Genomic DNA, 15502 nt, shown 5'->3' with positions numbered 1-15502 from the left:
GGAATCAAACCCGTGCTGCGATGAGAAGAGGGCTTTTTCCCTGATAGCATCACTGCCTCCATCATTCAGTCATGGTCAGGGAATTTAAACACATCCTGCCCTCCCAGTGTGAATCTTGACCGTGACCCTTGTGCTCTTTGTGCACCACACCAGACTAATCCTTGGGCTTTGACTCCATCAGCAGTTCAGTGAGCTCAAACCAAGGCTTTTTATTTCACCATATTAGGAAGAAAGAGGCTTGGCGGGTCATTTCTTTTCTCCCCACAGCAAGTACGCTATTTTGTAATATTACCATACCAAAAAGCTAAACGCAAAACACAACACGTAGCATGGCAACAACTGCTGTGACAACCAGCTTTACCAAATACATGTAAGGTTCCTGAGTAATTAATGTGCATTTATAACAATATTAAAAGTACAGAGCTGATTTGGAAAATCAGCTGAACAAAGTCTCCTGAGAACCTCTTATATGAGGCTTGTTATCTCAGCCCAGATTAAATCAAGCTGTGTGAAATTCCTGTAACAAGAAAGGTTAGGCAGAGGTGCTTTATCCTTATTGGTAAACAGCTGAAGTTTGCTTCCAGGTGGTCTGGCACAAATCTTCTGCAATTATTCTGAGCCTGCCTATTAAAAGCTCACAGGTTTGAAGAGACCCACATACCTGTGGCTTTTGTCCTGGAGGAAGTGGCCTTGCTTTTTGGTGATAATGGCAGTTGTCTCAATTTCTTCCAACCAAAGCTACTCAAAACAGTTGGTGGGGTTTTTTTTTGTTTGGTTGGTTTTTGTTGGTTTGTTTTTTTTTTTCTGGGGGGAGGGGAATATATCCTACTGAGGAAGCAAAGCATATTCTTCACTGCTTTTAATTTGTTCTTGAAGGATACTGAATGAGGACTGACTCAACAAGCTGCCTGCCTGTCTCAGAAATAGCTCAATAAGCCCAGGTTGCCTGTCACCTGGGAATTCTTGTAGCAGAAAAAAACCTATGTTGCTGATACTTCTTTAACCCTCAAGGTTTCCTGGGTTGTTTGCTCTTTTTCTCAGAGTCTGTAGAGAAGCTTACAAAGATAAAATATTTTCACTGAGCTGGATCTGTTGCTCTTACAGAACAGTTGAAAACCAGTCTTGTTAGGTAAGTAGCAATTATGAAGCTCATGCTCAGTTTCATTTGCTCCCTCACACATGGGCAGTGGTGAGCTAATCTGAAAGGCTGACTAAATTAAACACAGGAGGGATCCCAGATCCTGGCTTCCTAGATGGAAAATGCTGGGAGAGGAGCCTGAACCTTAAAGCGCTGAGCAAAAATTACAGTGGCTTCACTGAATGAGCTGAAATTGTTTTCAAGGTGAAATTAAAAAAAAAAAAAAAAAAAAGCCACACAGACAGAAATCCAAATCCTCAAAAAAGGAGAGAAAAAAAAAAACCAAAACGAAGGGAAAGGTATATTACAAAGGTCAGTGTTATCAAACAGCTCCTCTATTTCAAGATATAAAATCTCCTGGTCACAGGAGACAGGGTTAAAGAATGCCACTAAGGAGAAATATGATGATATCACGTAGAAAGCTTCCTGTGGAAACACTTTTTCAAGGAGCAGGGTATTTCCATGGGGCACAAGGAGGCTGATTCAACTGTGTGTGACTCCGGTTTTGCCCTGGTGTATGTTTATAACACTGAAGAAATGCAATAGCTAAGCAGCCCTGCTGAACCTATATTTTATGTTCCATATATCAAGCAGAAGTGTGCTGTTCAGGATCTGACAGCACACATCGATTTCAGGATAGTCAAGCCAAATCCAATAAGCAATTCTTATCCTATCCCCAAAGTGAAGGTTTGTCAAACGACAGGAAGCACTAGTTCAGCGACACCTAATGATTGCTCACGAGCTGAGTAATGATCAAACCAGACTTGTAATTAAGTAATGGGTGGTAAAGAATCCATAAAACAAATGGGAGCAATAAAGCCATCTTGTAGTTAAAACCAGCATTTAATCCTTGTTTACACAGAGAGACAGGACATCACACTCTCATGGGCCATTACGCTTCATTTCAGTCAATGGGTCCTGAATCAGCGTCATCACAATTAGTCGCGTTTATAGGAACGGGGAAGATGAAGGAAGCAAATTCTCCTGGTCATTTTAGGACTAAGATCCACCTTTTCATATTGCAATCATTCGATCAGTATAGACATGTGCTTAGCTCTTCCCAAATGTAAAAAAGGGGATGGTAGCTTGCATTGACAGCAAAACAAAATATTTTCCTCTTTATGAAGAACTGTATCTTTCTTTGTTCTGAATTGTTAGGAACCAGTCATTTACCAGTATTTCTCTTTTTTAAAATAAAAAGTATATAAATTCCAGGGAAACAAAGAATCCAGCAATTGGAAATAGTATTTTTGTGCACAGTTCACGGCACAGTTCACTTTTGCCCCAAATCTCTCATCTTCTGGTTCCTTCCCGGAGACCCTGTTCCAGCACTGTTTGCTGTCTGCTTGTTTCCTTCTCGCTGTGCTTGGTGGCTTCTGCTCACAGGGAGGGGTATATCTCAGACAATATTCCCCCAACGCTGACTGCACGCTTCTGTTTCTGATTATCTTGCAGATGTTAGGCAAGTTATAGACAGCGGATTCTAAAATATCCCTGTTCTTTCTCTAACATCTAGCATAGAAAATATTCAACCTGTCAGGCTCATAGATTTCATGGAGGTGTCAACCAGCCTACCTCATAACAAAGTGCTGGAGTGAGAAGCAGAATAGGGCTTTATTTCATTAGCAATTTTCTCATCCTGTTGCCCAGCAGAATTCCAAAATCATATGAATCTCATTGCTCTTTGTTACAAAGGCGGGTTTGAAAAGAAGCTGAGTTACCACCTTACTGTGTTGGCTAGACTTGAAAACACAGGAATTCAGTACTACACATGTCTTTGTATTCTACAAAATGTTCTACAAAATATGCTCCTGTCAATCATTTATTTTACTTCTAAATATGCTTTTCTGCCTCCACAAATATTTTTTTTGGACCAAAAGGACTTGTTCAATGAGTCTTAAGATCTAAAGACTTAAAAGAGAAAAGACTTATAAGATTTAAAGGATTTTAAAGAGTTTCATTTATTTGTAACTCATCTGCAATTCATCAAGGTACTAATATGAGTCAGGAGGTTCAGTTGTAGAGTCTGCACACCAGTGTTACCTACCCACATTTAAAAATGCATTTCACCGTGGGTTCTTCAGCTCTCTCTTACACAACTTTTTCACTGGCGGTACAGAAGCCCCTGCCTGTGACAAGGGCCACATTGTGACCACTCTCTGGCTGAGCATGGAGATTGCAGAAGAATCTCCCTCTGTGTGTGTATTTCAATGTGAAGGCTTTCACAATCAGACCCTTTGAGCTAGGGGAGTGCAGGGAATATACTCTGTAGGTATTGCCTGCTGGCAAATGACCTCTGGGGACGTGACCCAGACCTCTCCTCCATACTGGCAATCACATCACTTCAGTGATGTGACAGAGACAGTGCACTACATGGCTTCAATGCATCTGTCAAAATCTGAAAGGGAGTCTATTTTGTCTTCTTTCTCCTAACAAGGCTGTTCCTGAAGGGCAGCAGGGATTCCCAAATGATTAGCACTAACAAAAGTATGTTTTGTTAACCATTTTTTTCAAAAAGTGCTTTGGAAAAGAATTCTTTTCATATACATTAAAAGCAAACAGGATAAGCCAGTTTAGAGTGCTGAAGACTTAAGGATGTGAGCAGATCATGGCAGAGTACACGAGATATACTTTTCAGTGGGTATGGGCAAGATAAGAAGCATCAGGACATGGCCACACACTGTCAGTGTTGTAGCAGGCAAAAGCTCGTTGTGAGCAGCCAGTTTAAATACCTTAAACACTTCCAACACATTTTTGTTGTTAGAAGTGGCAAATTATTTTGTTGTGTTGGTGCTTGCTTCAGTCCAATTGCTTTTAAATAAAAAAAAATTCTACATATCTAGGGGAGACGAAAGTTTTCCAGGAAGAAAGATAGGCATGTGGGCCTTGTACTGTGGGCTTTGGAAATCCCTTGCTTCCAGGAAATGTTTGATCTATTGTTGGTGTACAATACAAATGATTTGTGCCTGAGCATTGAACCCACTGGATGTGGCAGTTCACTGTACGTATGCCCTGGAGCTGAGGAAGGCCTCCAGGAGTGCTGGGTTCACTGAGCACGCACTGTACAATTTACCCACTCCTATTGAGCAGATGCCTCCAAAACCTTCAGCTGTCTGGCACTCATCCAGAGAGATCGCTAAGTAGCTGAGCACCCCAAAATCCAAGACAAACCCTTCAAATTCCATCTGGACTAAATTTGAAACCAAAATGCATGGCAGTTCTGGATTCACTGCTGTAACATTGCTGGTCCTTGGTGTGCATTACTCAGTTAAGCCACACAGCATGAGGCAGACATGTTTCATTCTGCCAGCTTGGTGCAAGCAGCTACCTAGCGTCTTACCTGAAGTAGCAAGCAGAGATGAAGCAGAGTCACACAAACAAAAAGAAGAAGGACAAATGGAGTAGATTCTGCCTAAACTCTCATACTGCACAAAGTTTGCTGTTCACTGCATGGACTCAGTCCCTCCTCAGAGAGCTATCTGTAGTAGCAAGGAAGCTCTGACAAAAGGCGGTGGGAAAGCTGTATTTCTCTTTTGCTTTCTACTGCTCTGGCAGCGTCACTCCTAAGGTAAGCAACAGCCCTGTAAGCACTCCCTGGGGGCAGCAGTGTCTCAAGCCAACTGGAGTAGGTCAGACCGCTACACATGCAAGTGCAACTACAAATACCAAGGAAGTTAGGAGAAGGAGGGTAATGTGCAGACTAATCCAGAATCTTCTGTCACAGTAAAATTGATAAGCCTTTGCCAGCAACTCACACTTAGCCAGACTCATTATTTTTAACACAAGAGGATCCAGTTTAAACTGCAGGAAATGCACAGGTTCAAGAGCTCTGATGAGGCTTAAATCATTCAACAAGCAAAGAAGCAAACCAAGTAAAACCCACAGGGGATTTAAACTGGACAGTGTTAAAAGCTCTTCGCCTCTAGAAGCACAAACTAGATTTTCTAAAAAAAAAATTAAAAAAAATTAAAATACTCATCAGGCACAATGAAACACTGAAACATAAGGGGTCAAGCTTTCTACAGCTTTCAGTATAGCTTCTAACATTGCCTGCATTTATATGGCAATTGTGAAAGAATATATACTCATTTTTATTTAAGATCACTCTAAAGGAGCTATCCTTTCAACCAGCATGATTATGATCATTAAGGAACTTGCAATATTTGTAAGAGTTTCTCTCTCTAAAACACTTCAAAAGACAAATTTAGACATATTGGCTGAATTAAGGTAACAAGATAAAGAACTGGACCATGCTATCTACTGGAAGGCATCTAATACAAATACATACATTGTAAGTGTAAATTCTTAAAGGTCCTGACATAATTAACGAAGGGAGGTGGATACTTCTAGAGAGTGAACATGTAAACTAAACAGGAGCTCGAAGTAATGCAATATATCTTTGAAGATTTTTTTGTGCTTAGTTTTAAGTGAAGCCCAGCTGTTACTTTCTTCCTTCCTATAATTAATGCACCCTTTTAAGTAAATGTCACCACCCCACCCATTACATTTTTTTAAAAGGCTTCAGGACCTAAGCAAACAAGCAGTACTTATCTTCATGAGTTATTGGGTTTTCCTTTATATGTGTTTTAATGCATATGGAAGGCAATGGGGAACTACAAAATATGAATATGTAAATTCTCTAATGTATTCATTTATATTTTAGTCATGAATGGTATTGGTTACCCTGCAAATCATGAGAAAACATTTTGAACATTGTGCTTAATAATATTCACAGGGCAGGACTGAAGCAATGTAAAGCAAAAAAATCGAACTTTTAAGGCTAAACAACACAAAGCAACAACTTTTAAAGCCACTTCATTGAAAAAATTGCTTATGTGGTGAAGATACTCTTAAATCTTTCGACAGAGTGGGGAGCGACTTCACATAGTCACTATAAAAATCTTGGATCAGATTCTCAGAGAGTAATAAACTGTTACAACCCCACTGGCTCAATTTATCCCTTATGTTTAAATTCAGAAAATCCTTCTTTGTGGTACTGCTAATGTTAAAGTTATTACAAATCACAAAAATTTCATGAGCAAATGTACTTCTCACCATTTTTCTCAGCAGCTCTGGGTTGGCTGTCAGGCAATTCTGAACTCTCAGCTTGTATTTTCCATGGTGTATTGTAATTTGTGGCATACTGAATCAGTCAGAAGGAATGAAAAATTTGCTGGAAAATGCTGTAGCCAAATAAAAATCAAGATGTGTGCATAATTCTATTTTTTTTCACTCAAGCACATCGGTAAAGTTTGTATGAGTTACTTCAGAAAGAGCCTCAAATTTGCTGAATAGGCTGTTCTTTTGTTAATAAGACTACTCAATAAAGCGTTATAAAGAATACGCAACGAATAAAGCAATGCAGGTGAATCTTGAAGAATATGTAAAACCATGCTCCTACCTTTACGTGAAGAAATATGGTTACGCTTCAGGTGGAAAATGATGAAAAGTGCATCAACATGAAAACTCTTATCAAAGTCCTGAACAATTTGTAACTTTGTTCTGGATGTCTTGATGCAATGTGAGGCCTCATTTCTACCTCTATCTCCCTTTCCATTCCTCCATCTGCAACCATCCCTGAACCTTGCCTCTTTCCCTTCCTTTTCCATTTTACAGAAAGCAAGTGCTACTGGGCTGGGTGAGAGCCTTCCTCAGAGGCAGAGCAAGCAGGGAAGCTGATAAGGGCTCTCTGTGCAGAGAGGAGGTGACACCAGTGCAGCACAGGGGGACCTAACACATAGGGTGAGGGATGGGGATTGCAGGTGATGAGTGTGTTCTCACGTTTCTCCTACAGCATTTGACCATCATATTTCCTTATCAGAAGAAGTCACACACCAGACCCTCTTTCCATCCAGTTCTAAATGTTTATAAAAAGCTCAGAGGCAAAGCAACCAGGGCACTTCACATTCTAAAAAAGTAAATTACTAAAAAATCCCAAACAGCTAGGCAGTATTAACAGAAGTAAATCCTCTTGGCTCTGCTGAACCAATGGAAGTTTTGCTAATGCGGCGCATATTTCACCTTCAAGCTTTAAAAAGCAAGCTATATTAGAAGAGGTTTTTGATCTAAATTTTTGAGGCAAGCAATGAACAACTCATTTATTACTAATTCACTCAGTTTGGTTTTGGGCAAAATTTTAGGATGTTGCAATTGCTTTAAAATTAAATAGCAGTATATTATTTGGTAACCTCTCCCATTCAGGACATCAATAACTCTAAAAGCATAACTGTGTAAGCATAAAGCTGAATTTAAAGCAAAAGTTGGTAGAAGACTCCTAGTGGAGATTGGTCTAGAGAATTTTTATTTATAATGTAGGTACAGAAATGTGTTGGCAACTGTGAACCTCTTCAGTTCCCAGATGAGTCTAGTAGCATTACCAGTACTATGGAGGGTCATGGTGAGATGATGGGAGATGTAACCCTAAGAAAGGATAGAGGACAGCTGAAGATGAAGAGTGGAAGCTAAAATTTGGTGGAGACAAATACGACAGCCAGGGAACACCAAGTAGAAGATCATAGGTCTCCAAAAAGCAGAAATTCCCATTTTCAGAGGAAACAATGGACCGCAAAATCTAATTTGGTTTATTATATTTTCAGGTTTTCAACAGAGGAAAGAAAAGTGAAAGGAAATAAAATAAAATAAACCCAATGCATCTTCTCATACTTTGGTTATACAATGCCATCAATGGAGTATAAAAGCTTTTCTGTGATCTTGAAGTGATTTCTAGGCTTATGTTAAAGAGATAGAGGGAACGTCATGGGAATTGTCAAGGCAACACCCTAAATTTCTAATGGTATTTTTCTAATTTCTATTCAAATGTTTGTACTATGTGCCTGTGAAAAACGCGACCTTTCTATGTAAGGAGCCAAATGAATCAGTGATGCTTCCAAACCTCTTGAACTCCAGTGAGAGCTGGAAATGTTTGACTAAGTTACACTTCTTTACAGTGCCCGTAAAAAAGGCAAATAACAGAATAAGAAAAATCACCTTTTAAATGGGGATACTAGTACATGATGCACAGCAGCTTTCCAGTTTCCTTCAGCTGCCTTTTTTTCTCCTGCTTATATTATTTTTGAGGTTTATCTCAAATATGTCATCTATAAGCACTCTGAGGGAAGCTTCAGCATGCCAGGTATTTCAAAGCTAGCTTTTCAAATATACTGCAGCTCCTGAAGCTCTTAGAGCTACAGAGACCACTAATACTTACAAAACATGGTGTCTTTTCCACAGTTCCTCAGTGACGTGAGTAATTCTACAAGCAGCCCTGCTGAAGCTAGCCAAATTACTCTTATGCACAGAGTTTGGAAGTTTAAATGACTTAGTACTGATGCTGGGGGAATGAGATATAGCTCTTGGAAATCTCCGAGGAAAATGGGCTCTTGTTGGAGGGAAACCTTCAGGACTCAGAAGATACAGAGGGGACAATATTACCTTAGTTTCGAGCATCTTAACAGAGGTGCAAAATGCCCATTCACATTCTCCTGGGAAGTAGAAAGCTTAGACAGCCCGGAACCATGCTAGAATGTTCTACAGTACCGCTGCTAGACATCATGTATTACAGGAAGGGATTATCCTTGGCTATTTTGACATTTACTCATTTGTTCTGGCTTGTTCTAGACTCTTCTGAGTTTGCACCAGTGCCACAGCACTCTCCAAACTATCAAGCTGTGATAAAGTCTTTTTACTATCTCATACCAGCATACTCTTCATGCCAGTCCCTCTGCTGCCTTCTCCTTGTCTTGCCTCATCCTGGGCATGTGTTCTCTCCACTTCTTCCTCGGCTGCTCTCTCTTCATTGGCTCTCAACCACTTCACTTAACCAGCCACAGCTGCACCTTATCTACTTCAGCCAACCCGCTGCCCCTGAAGCCAACCCACAGTTGTATATTATCAATGCCAATTAACCCAGCTTCGTTCCTCTACACACCAGATGAAAGGAAAGGAAGAAAGGAAAGGTGACTTCAGATAGCTGCCATTTTAAGCTGTGTTCTCCTCAGTCACAGCTGGGAGTCTGAAGCCAGATATCAAATCATCATGTGATGGATAATAACAGCAGAACCAAGAATATGGTAACTACTAAACACCCCAACTACTCCCTGTAGCATTTAGTTAACAATACGGGCAAGAGCTAATTCACCATAACAGGACCACAGAGATCTCAGATAAGAATTACAGAAGGAGGTAAAGTGACATCTTTAAAATCACACAAATGTTTTGCCACAGAAAGTTAAAAATACAAAAGCTAGTTCGTGACTTAAAGCTATGGTACACCATGAGTAATAGAACTGCTAATCTTCTCTAAGTCTTACAGAGTTTGGCTGATGTTTCTAACTGAGCTTTGTCAACCCTGTACATATTCTTGGCTGCATAGACTCTAAAAAGTAATTAATATTGCTATGCAAATGTAGTAAATCATGTTTGAAAGCTCACATGCTCACATCAAATGAATACAACTAAGCTGTTGTGCCCTCTGTCATTGTGGCTACATGCTCCTCTTCCCACTCCTGCCTGGATAAGAGCCATGATCCATGATAGGAGGTGAAGATTCACCAGGCGTTCATCCATCTTTTAATGATCGTGTTAGATCTTTCACTCTGCAGGCGCTTTATGAATGTTGTGGAGCTGTAATGTTATCCTTCCCACGAGGACACCGAATTACTTATCCATGCTTTTGATATAATGCATCTTGGCTGAACTGTTGCAGCTCTCTCGTTCTGGAAGATTTCCAGTCAAGGGCTATATTTACGTCAGTTACAATTGATTCAAAATGCTTCCATAGGATCTTGAACAGGCTAACACATCTTCACGAGTTTAATCCAAAACAGGGACAATATATGTCTTTCCAGTAAAACAGGGGAATAATCATGCTTGTACCTCTAGTTCTTTGGCTTGAATTGGTATCCCTGGTTGGTATTCAGCCACTGCTTGGACCAATATCTTTTCCAGACTGCCAGACAGCTACACATTGTACTTCCAAAGGGACTAAGGTGGGCAGTCACCTCACTCCCATTTTCAGAAAAGACCGAAAGATTCAGGGGCACAAACCCTATGGATTTACAGGGAGAGTAAATGTTCCTGCACAGAAAGTCAGTTTTGACTTAGGCTTTTAAGTCACAGAAGCACTTTTGAAAATTTGCCTTCATTACACTCTTTGTCCTTGGAGGAATTGTTTTCTGTGAGCATTAAGTTTGCACAGTTTTCTGGGATTTTGACCACCTAAATTCAAGCCTTATTTTTTAAATTTGGCTTTGATTAACACAGCTGTTATTTATTCTTTTGTTTGGCAGGAGTTTCTGCAAGACTGCCATAAAGTCAGCCTGTTTGTATTGTACTGTACTGTTAACCTCCTTTTCCTTTATGACATACATACACAATATCCTAAGGGGAAGATTACTATACATATATATGAATTCATACCCACGTATAAATATACGTATGAATACACAGCAAAGATGGGAACAAAGGGAGGGAATATTTTAGTAATCTCCTAAAAGCTTTTGTGAAAAAGTCTAGATAACACATAAAATGGAATGTTTTGTATGGTAGGAACCAGGGGATCAACATTAATTTGCTGCTTAATGGAAGTGTAATTCAAGATAAGAGCAGAATAGATCTTATTCAAAGCAGTTGGAATCATTTGGGTGGGAGAAAGATCTGTCAAATTAAGAGGCTGCTGTATCATTATGAACCCTTACACATAGCTTACCACCTAAGGTTTTCCAGAATAATGCATCTGAAGAGACTTTGTGATAAGAATTAATTAAAAGAGTTGAAAATGCAACATCACTTAGAGTTGTTAGGTTAATTTTCATCATAGTTTGGTCATTATCTTAAAACAGCATCAGCAGCAGAGAATTCCTAGCTATCTGGAAACATTTACATTGCTGTGCCTCACAGAGGCTTTCCGAACGAGGAATCACTTTGTAATTGCCCTGCAAAGCCCTGCCTGAAAAAGCCTTAACTCCCAAGAGTGAGCTGCCTTTTCATTGCATGGACAGGATCACTTCACTGAGAAGAAACAGGAGCAAACCTGGTGATGGGAGATCCCTCAGAATTCTTCCATTCAGATGAAAAAGGAGTCACAAAATCACAAAAAGCAGTTTGGACAATAATTTATGCCAGCAAGCCCTAGCTGCCTTCCTGACAGCACACTGCTGAAACTCATCATGACACTGTATTTGCTGAGGAAACCGTTAGTGCTAGAAGTATAAATGTCCAGTAGGAATTTCACAATAATCCTGCTGATCTGATTCTCTTTTCTAAACAAATCAATCAAGGATCTAGGTAGCAAAAGTAAAATCTGCAGGGCTATTGGCTGCCTGGATTTCCTTTCAGTAAGACTTCATGTTTGACAAAGGAAAATGAAAGTACTTGCTCTTTCATCCTGATCAAAGTAAATTAAAATGTATTATGTACTCGTCAGATTGCACCACGATCATTATATTGTGCTTCTCTGCAGCATCTGATGCCATTGCAGACATTCCTTTGGTCCCCAGTATAGGCCTCATGCTGCCCCTACACAGGGAATAGCAGGGGAAGAAATCCTTGAAAAGTTTTCCCCAAGGCAAGGAGTCCTGTTTCTGCTGGTGGTCATGACCCCATCTCATGATATTTTGCTGCAGGGGGACTTCGGAACCGGAAAGGTTGCACTGGCCATTTCAGCGTGTGCAAATGGCCATGGAGCAAGAACTGCTAAAAGCAACTCCCCGAACACTCCTGATGTTTGCTCTGGAGGTGCAGAGCTGTGAGAGCCCTGCCAGCCAGCCAGTGGGAGAGAAATCCTCTGGAATCCCTCCTCTCATCCAGTGAGGGTTGAGAGAGCCTGTTTGTGAGTACTGGGTCGATGGTCTATTGTTTGCATGTAGTTAGAATACATAAACAGGCTTTCAGTTTCCTCAAAGCAATATGGACAAGTCCTAGTTTCCAGCTCCCTTAAATTTCTCCAGCTTTCATAACTGGGTAAGCAGTTTAGCTGTTCTTCACCACCAGTCCTCTGCTGCCCTGGATTTTAATCTGGTTACTAGACATAAGCACCTTCAAACCGAAAGCAACCACTAGAAAGAGCCTGCGCTTCCTGCAAATCCCTGCCGGCCAAGTCTACAGAACTGAGCCAGATTTGAGCACAATTTGAAAAATGTGGATTAGGATAATGCATTTGTGAATGTAGAAGTACTTAGTATCATTTAGCCACGTCATCCGTATGAACACATCACTTGAATTGTTAGACCTGGCTTTCCTCCTGTGGAATGGTATAAGACATAATTTTTTTCTTTCCTTATAGTTAGGTTAATATAAAGCTCTGCTTGTGCAAGTTAGTCTGGTCATGACACTTAGCTGAAATACACATAATTATCAAAAACATCTACATGACATCAGAAGGCAAAAGTTGAAAAAGGCAAATTTCTGACCCCAAATCAAATGAAAGCAAAAATAGGAAAAACTGATTATTCCAATTTGAAGTAAAGATTCTGCTCCCTCTGGAACATTATTCCAGTGGAACACATCTTTAAACAGAACAAAAGGTGAAACAATTTATATTGTAACAAAGTATAATTTTCCAGAAGAATGCCTTGTTAATAAAACCTTAAATGGGCTCGTGTTAATAGATTCTTGAGGTGTATTTTCATACAGCTTGAGTCAATGCAAAGCACGCGTATGCCCATCCTGCAGCTGCCTTTGCTTGCACTGTGTCCAGTTGTTTTTCGACAGTGGATAATTTTTTTTTGTCTCTCCCCCCTCCTTCCTGACTGGTAAAGCTGGAAAATTCCACTAGTGATAACTCTGACAGCTTGCTCCCCCTCCTGTCGTTTCTCATTTAAGAAAACAAGAGGGAGGGAACAGGGTCTGGAAGGCTGAGAAGTTACTGATTTAGTAAATTCGACAAGTCTTACCTCAGAGCAGAATAAAGCCTTGGTGTTATCCTTAAGGGAGCAGAGTCGAGTCCTTCTGAAACCCAACTTCTTCATGCTTTTAGTAGCAGTGAGTCCCTCCTCAGCCTATGATCACCAAGTTGCATATTCTGGGAGCTATCTGACAGCCTGTGATAGGATATTCTGCCTCTAGCCATACAAAGGCTGTGGGAACAAAGAGTGGTGGAGCTTCTGGCCCTTGTAGGAAACAGACTGACACTGCTCCATCACTATTTAAAGAGTAGATGCCTTCAGGATAAATCCTCTTAGTGTGTTTTCCTGTTTGTGTCAGAACTTAAACCTTTTATCCTTTTCTTAAGAGGAGAAATAAAAAAGTAATCACCACTAAGCTGCACTGTAATTCAGGAGAGTCCCTGTGGAGTCGCTCAGAAAAAGACAGAGGCAATTTATGTGTTTTCTGCTAAAGGGATATGAGACACCACCATTAGCATAATGCAAAAAATCATAAATGACCAGATGCCAATGAGTGAGGATCTCTCTCTGCACAGAAGTGGCTGCTCCACCCAGAGCAGCAGCATAGCGCACAATGTCAGCGAGGAAGCATGATGCCAGAGCACAGCTGTTAAGAAATCAAATATTTATGGAGAAGCCTTTTTTGCTTTTCCTACAGTGGGATGATCAGTGGGAGGCACAGATGAATGCTGAAAAAAAGCATGCACCAGGTTCTGTATGAACAGTGGCCCTGAAATGGGTTTTGGCCGCAAAATAGGTAGCCTTGAAATTTGGGGGTGATCTTGAGCTGCAGCTGGGGGATGAGAAAACACACTGCAAAAAGTTCCCTACCACAGGCTGTTAATGCCATTAAAGGAGCCCTAAGAAATAACTCTTAGTCATGGAAAACATATGATATGGTCAAACTTTGCGCCCTCCACCAAACCTTTGTTTATCCATTGAAATGCTTAAACTGTTCTGTCAAATTTACAGCATTCCTGTCATCATTCCTCCAGCCTGAAACACAGGAGGAAAAGTTGACTTTCTGGTTATAAGCTTTTTGATATCCTTCACTTCCTCCAAAGACATGACTAAAGCCCTTCAGCAGAATAAAGGGAAAAGAAAGCCTGTTATTTAATCAGAGAAAGGAGGGGGGGAAAAAAGGCTGAAACAAAGAAAAGAGAAGGGAAAGGACTTCCTGAATCAGACACACATTTCCTAAGGGTAGAGAAAAGAGTAAAACCAGAAGTAGTTTGGTTTTACAGTTCATCTTGAAGTTAAATTTGCTTTATGTTTTAAACTTGACTTAATGTCATCTTTCTATTTCTTCTGGTGAACTTCTAGGTTTATGTAAATCCTTGAAAATTCTGAAAACTTCCAGTCATTTACCATTGCCTGTAGGTCTGTTTAGGGACTGGTAGATTGTGCTTTAAAGGATGAACTGCAGGGAAGAGCGTGGCTCAGGAATTTGCTAGTAGACTGGGGCTGCCAATGCTACAAATCCAGCTGATGGCAGTGACCAGAAACTGCTTGGCAGCTACTGCTGCTTTGCCTGAAATTATATACTGATGCTAGTCTGTATCACCCTGACTAAACACCTCCACCTCCACTAAATACCTTCTACAGGCATTCAGAGGCAACCTCTAGGATGAATAGCCATGAGACTGACCTCCCTGCTTCCTTCAAGGATGTCCTCTCCCTCTTTTTAGCTAAGTGATACAGTGCTGCCACTAGTACAGTCCTTGAGTTGTTTCTGCATTAAGACATTAAAGTAATTTTTAAACCTAATTCTAGGCTTTGTCTGAACAGTCAAATAAATACAGTTTTAGGATTACTTTTTCCCAAAGGTGCTCTCTGATGGAATTTAATCAAGCCTTGGTAACAGCGACTTAGTTTTTCCTAGAAATTAAGGTGAGATTTGGTTGCATTTAGTAAATATAAAGGTGTGTTCCCATTTGCAACCCAGGTCCCTTGCAGCTTGCTGTTGGGAGGGAGGGGAGGAAGCGGAGGTCAGCCCACTTGCAGCAATTCACAATGAACATATCTTCACTCTGGCTGCTGTCGGAAATTAAAAAATTCCTTGTGTTTCACTAAGTGCTGGATCCTCTCATCTAACATTAAATGTTGAACTGGGTTGTGTGTATTAGGAACCTGCTTGCCACGGGCTCCTGATTACAGACAGTGGAAAGAAGGTCACCTCCAAAGAGCAATTCAGCTCATCTATGGATGAGATGTCTCTCTTGCTGTCCATAAAGGGAGAGGACAGTGAGGGACTCACCAAAGAACTGTTAAATGCTGGAAGTGGCTAAGTGCTCCCTGGGCGTTAAGTACACTTAAAATTAAGGTAACTGTGACCCTCTCCTTGCAGTGTCCTTGCACTTAACATATTTTACCTCCAAAATATAGTATTTTCCTTAATAACATTTTAAACAGACCTTTAGGTTAAAAGTCTTGCCATGAAACTACGTAAATATCTTTAAATACCGATTTTTGCCCTTGGTCT

The 15502-nt window shown here is 40.5% G+C and overlaps 1 protein-coding gene across 2 annotated transcripts in view; it reads right to left on the bottom strand.

The window, feature by feature from the left end:
* The window catches only part of ARHGAP28 (Rho GTPase activating protein 28), an 80238-nt gene that overhangs the window by 41199 nt on the left and 23537 nt on the right, over positions 1–15502 (bottom strand). Inside the window, exon 1 of one of the 2 annotated variants that reach the window (XM_037381001.1) lies at positions 13030–13255. The exons of the other annotated variant lie outside the window; for it this stretch is intronic. The gene's annotated coding sequence lies outside the window, so the exon portion shown is untranslated. Of the gene's footprint in view, positions 1–13029; positions 13256–15502 lie in introns of those variants that run through there. 2 annotated transcript variants of the gene reach the window in all.

Source organism: Falco rusticolus, chromosome 3 (genome assembly GCF_015220075.1).
Source record: "Falco rusticolus isolate bFalRus1 chromosome 3, bFalRus1.pri, whole genome shotgun sequence".
Taxonomy (NCBI): Eukaryota; Metazoa; Chordata; class Aves; order Falconiformes; family Falconidae; genus Falco; species Falco rusticolus.
Note: the sequence above shows the minus strand (reverse complement) of the source record. Positions and strands in the feature narration are given on the sequence as shown.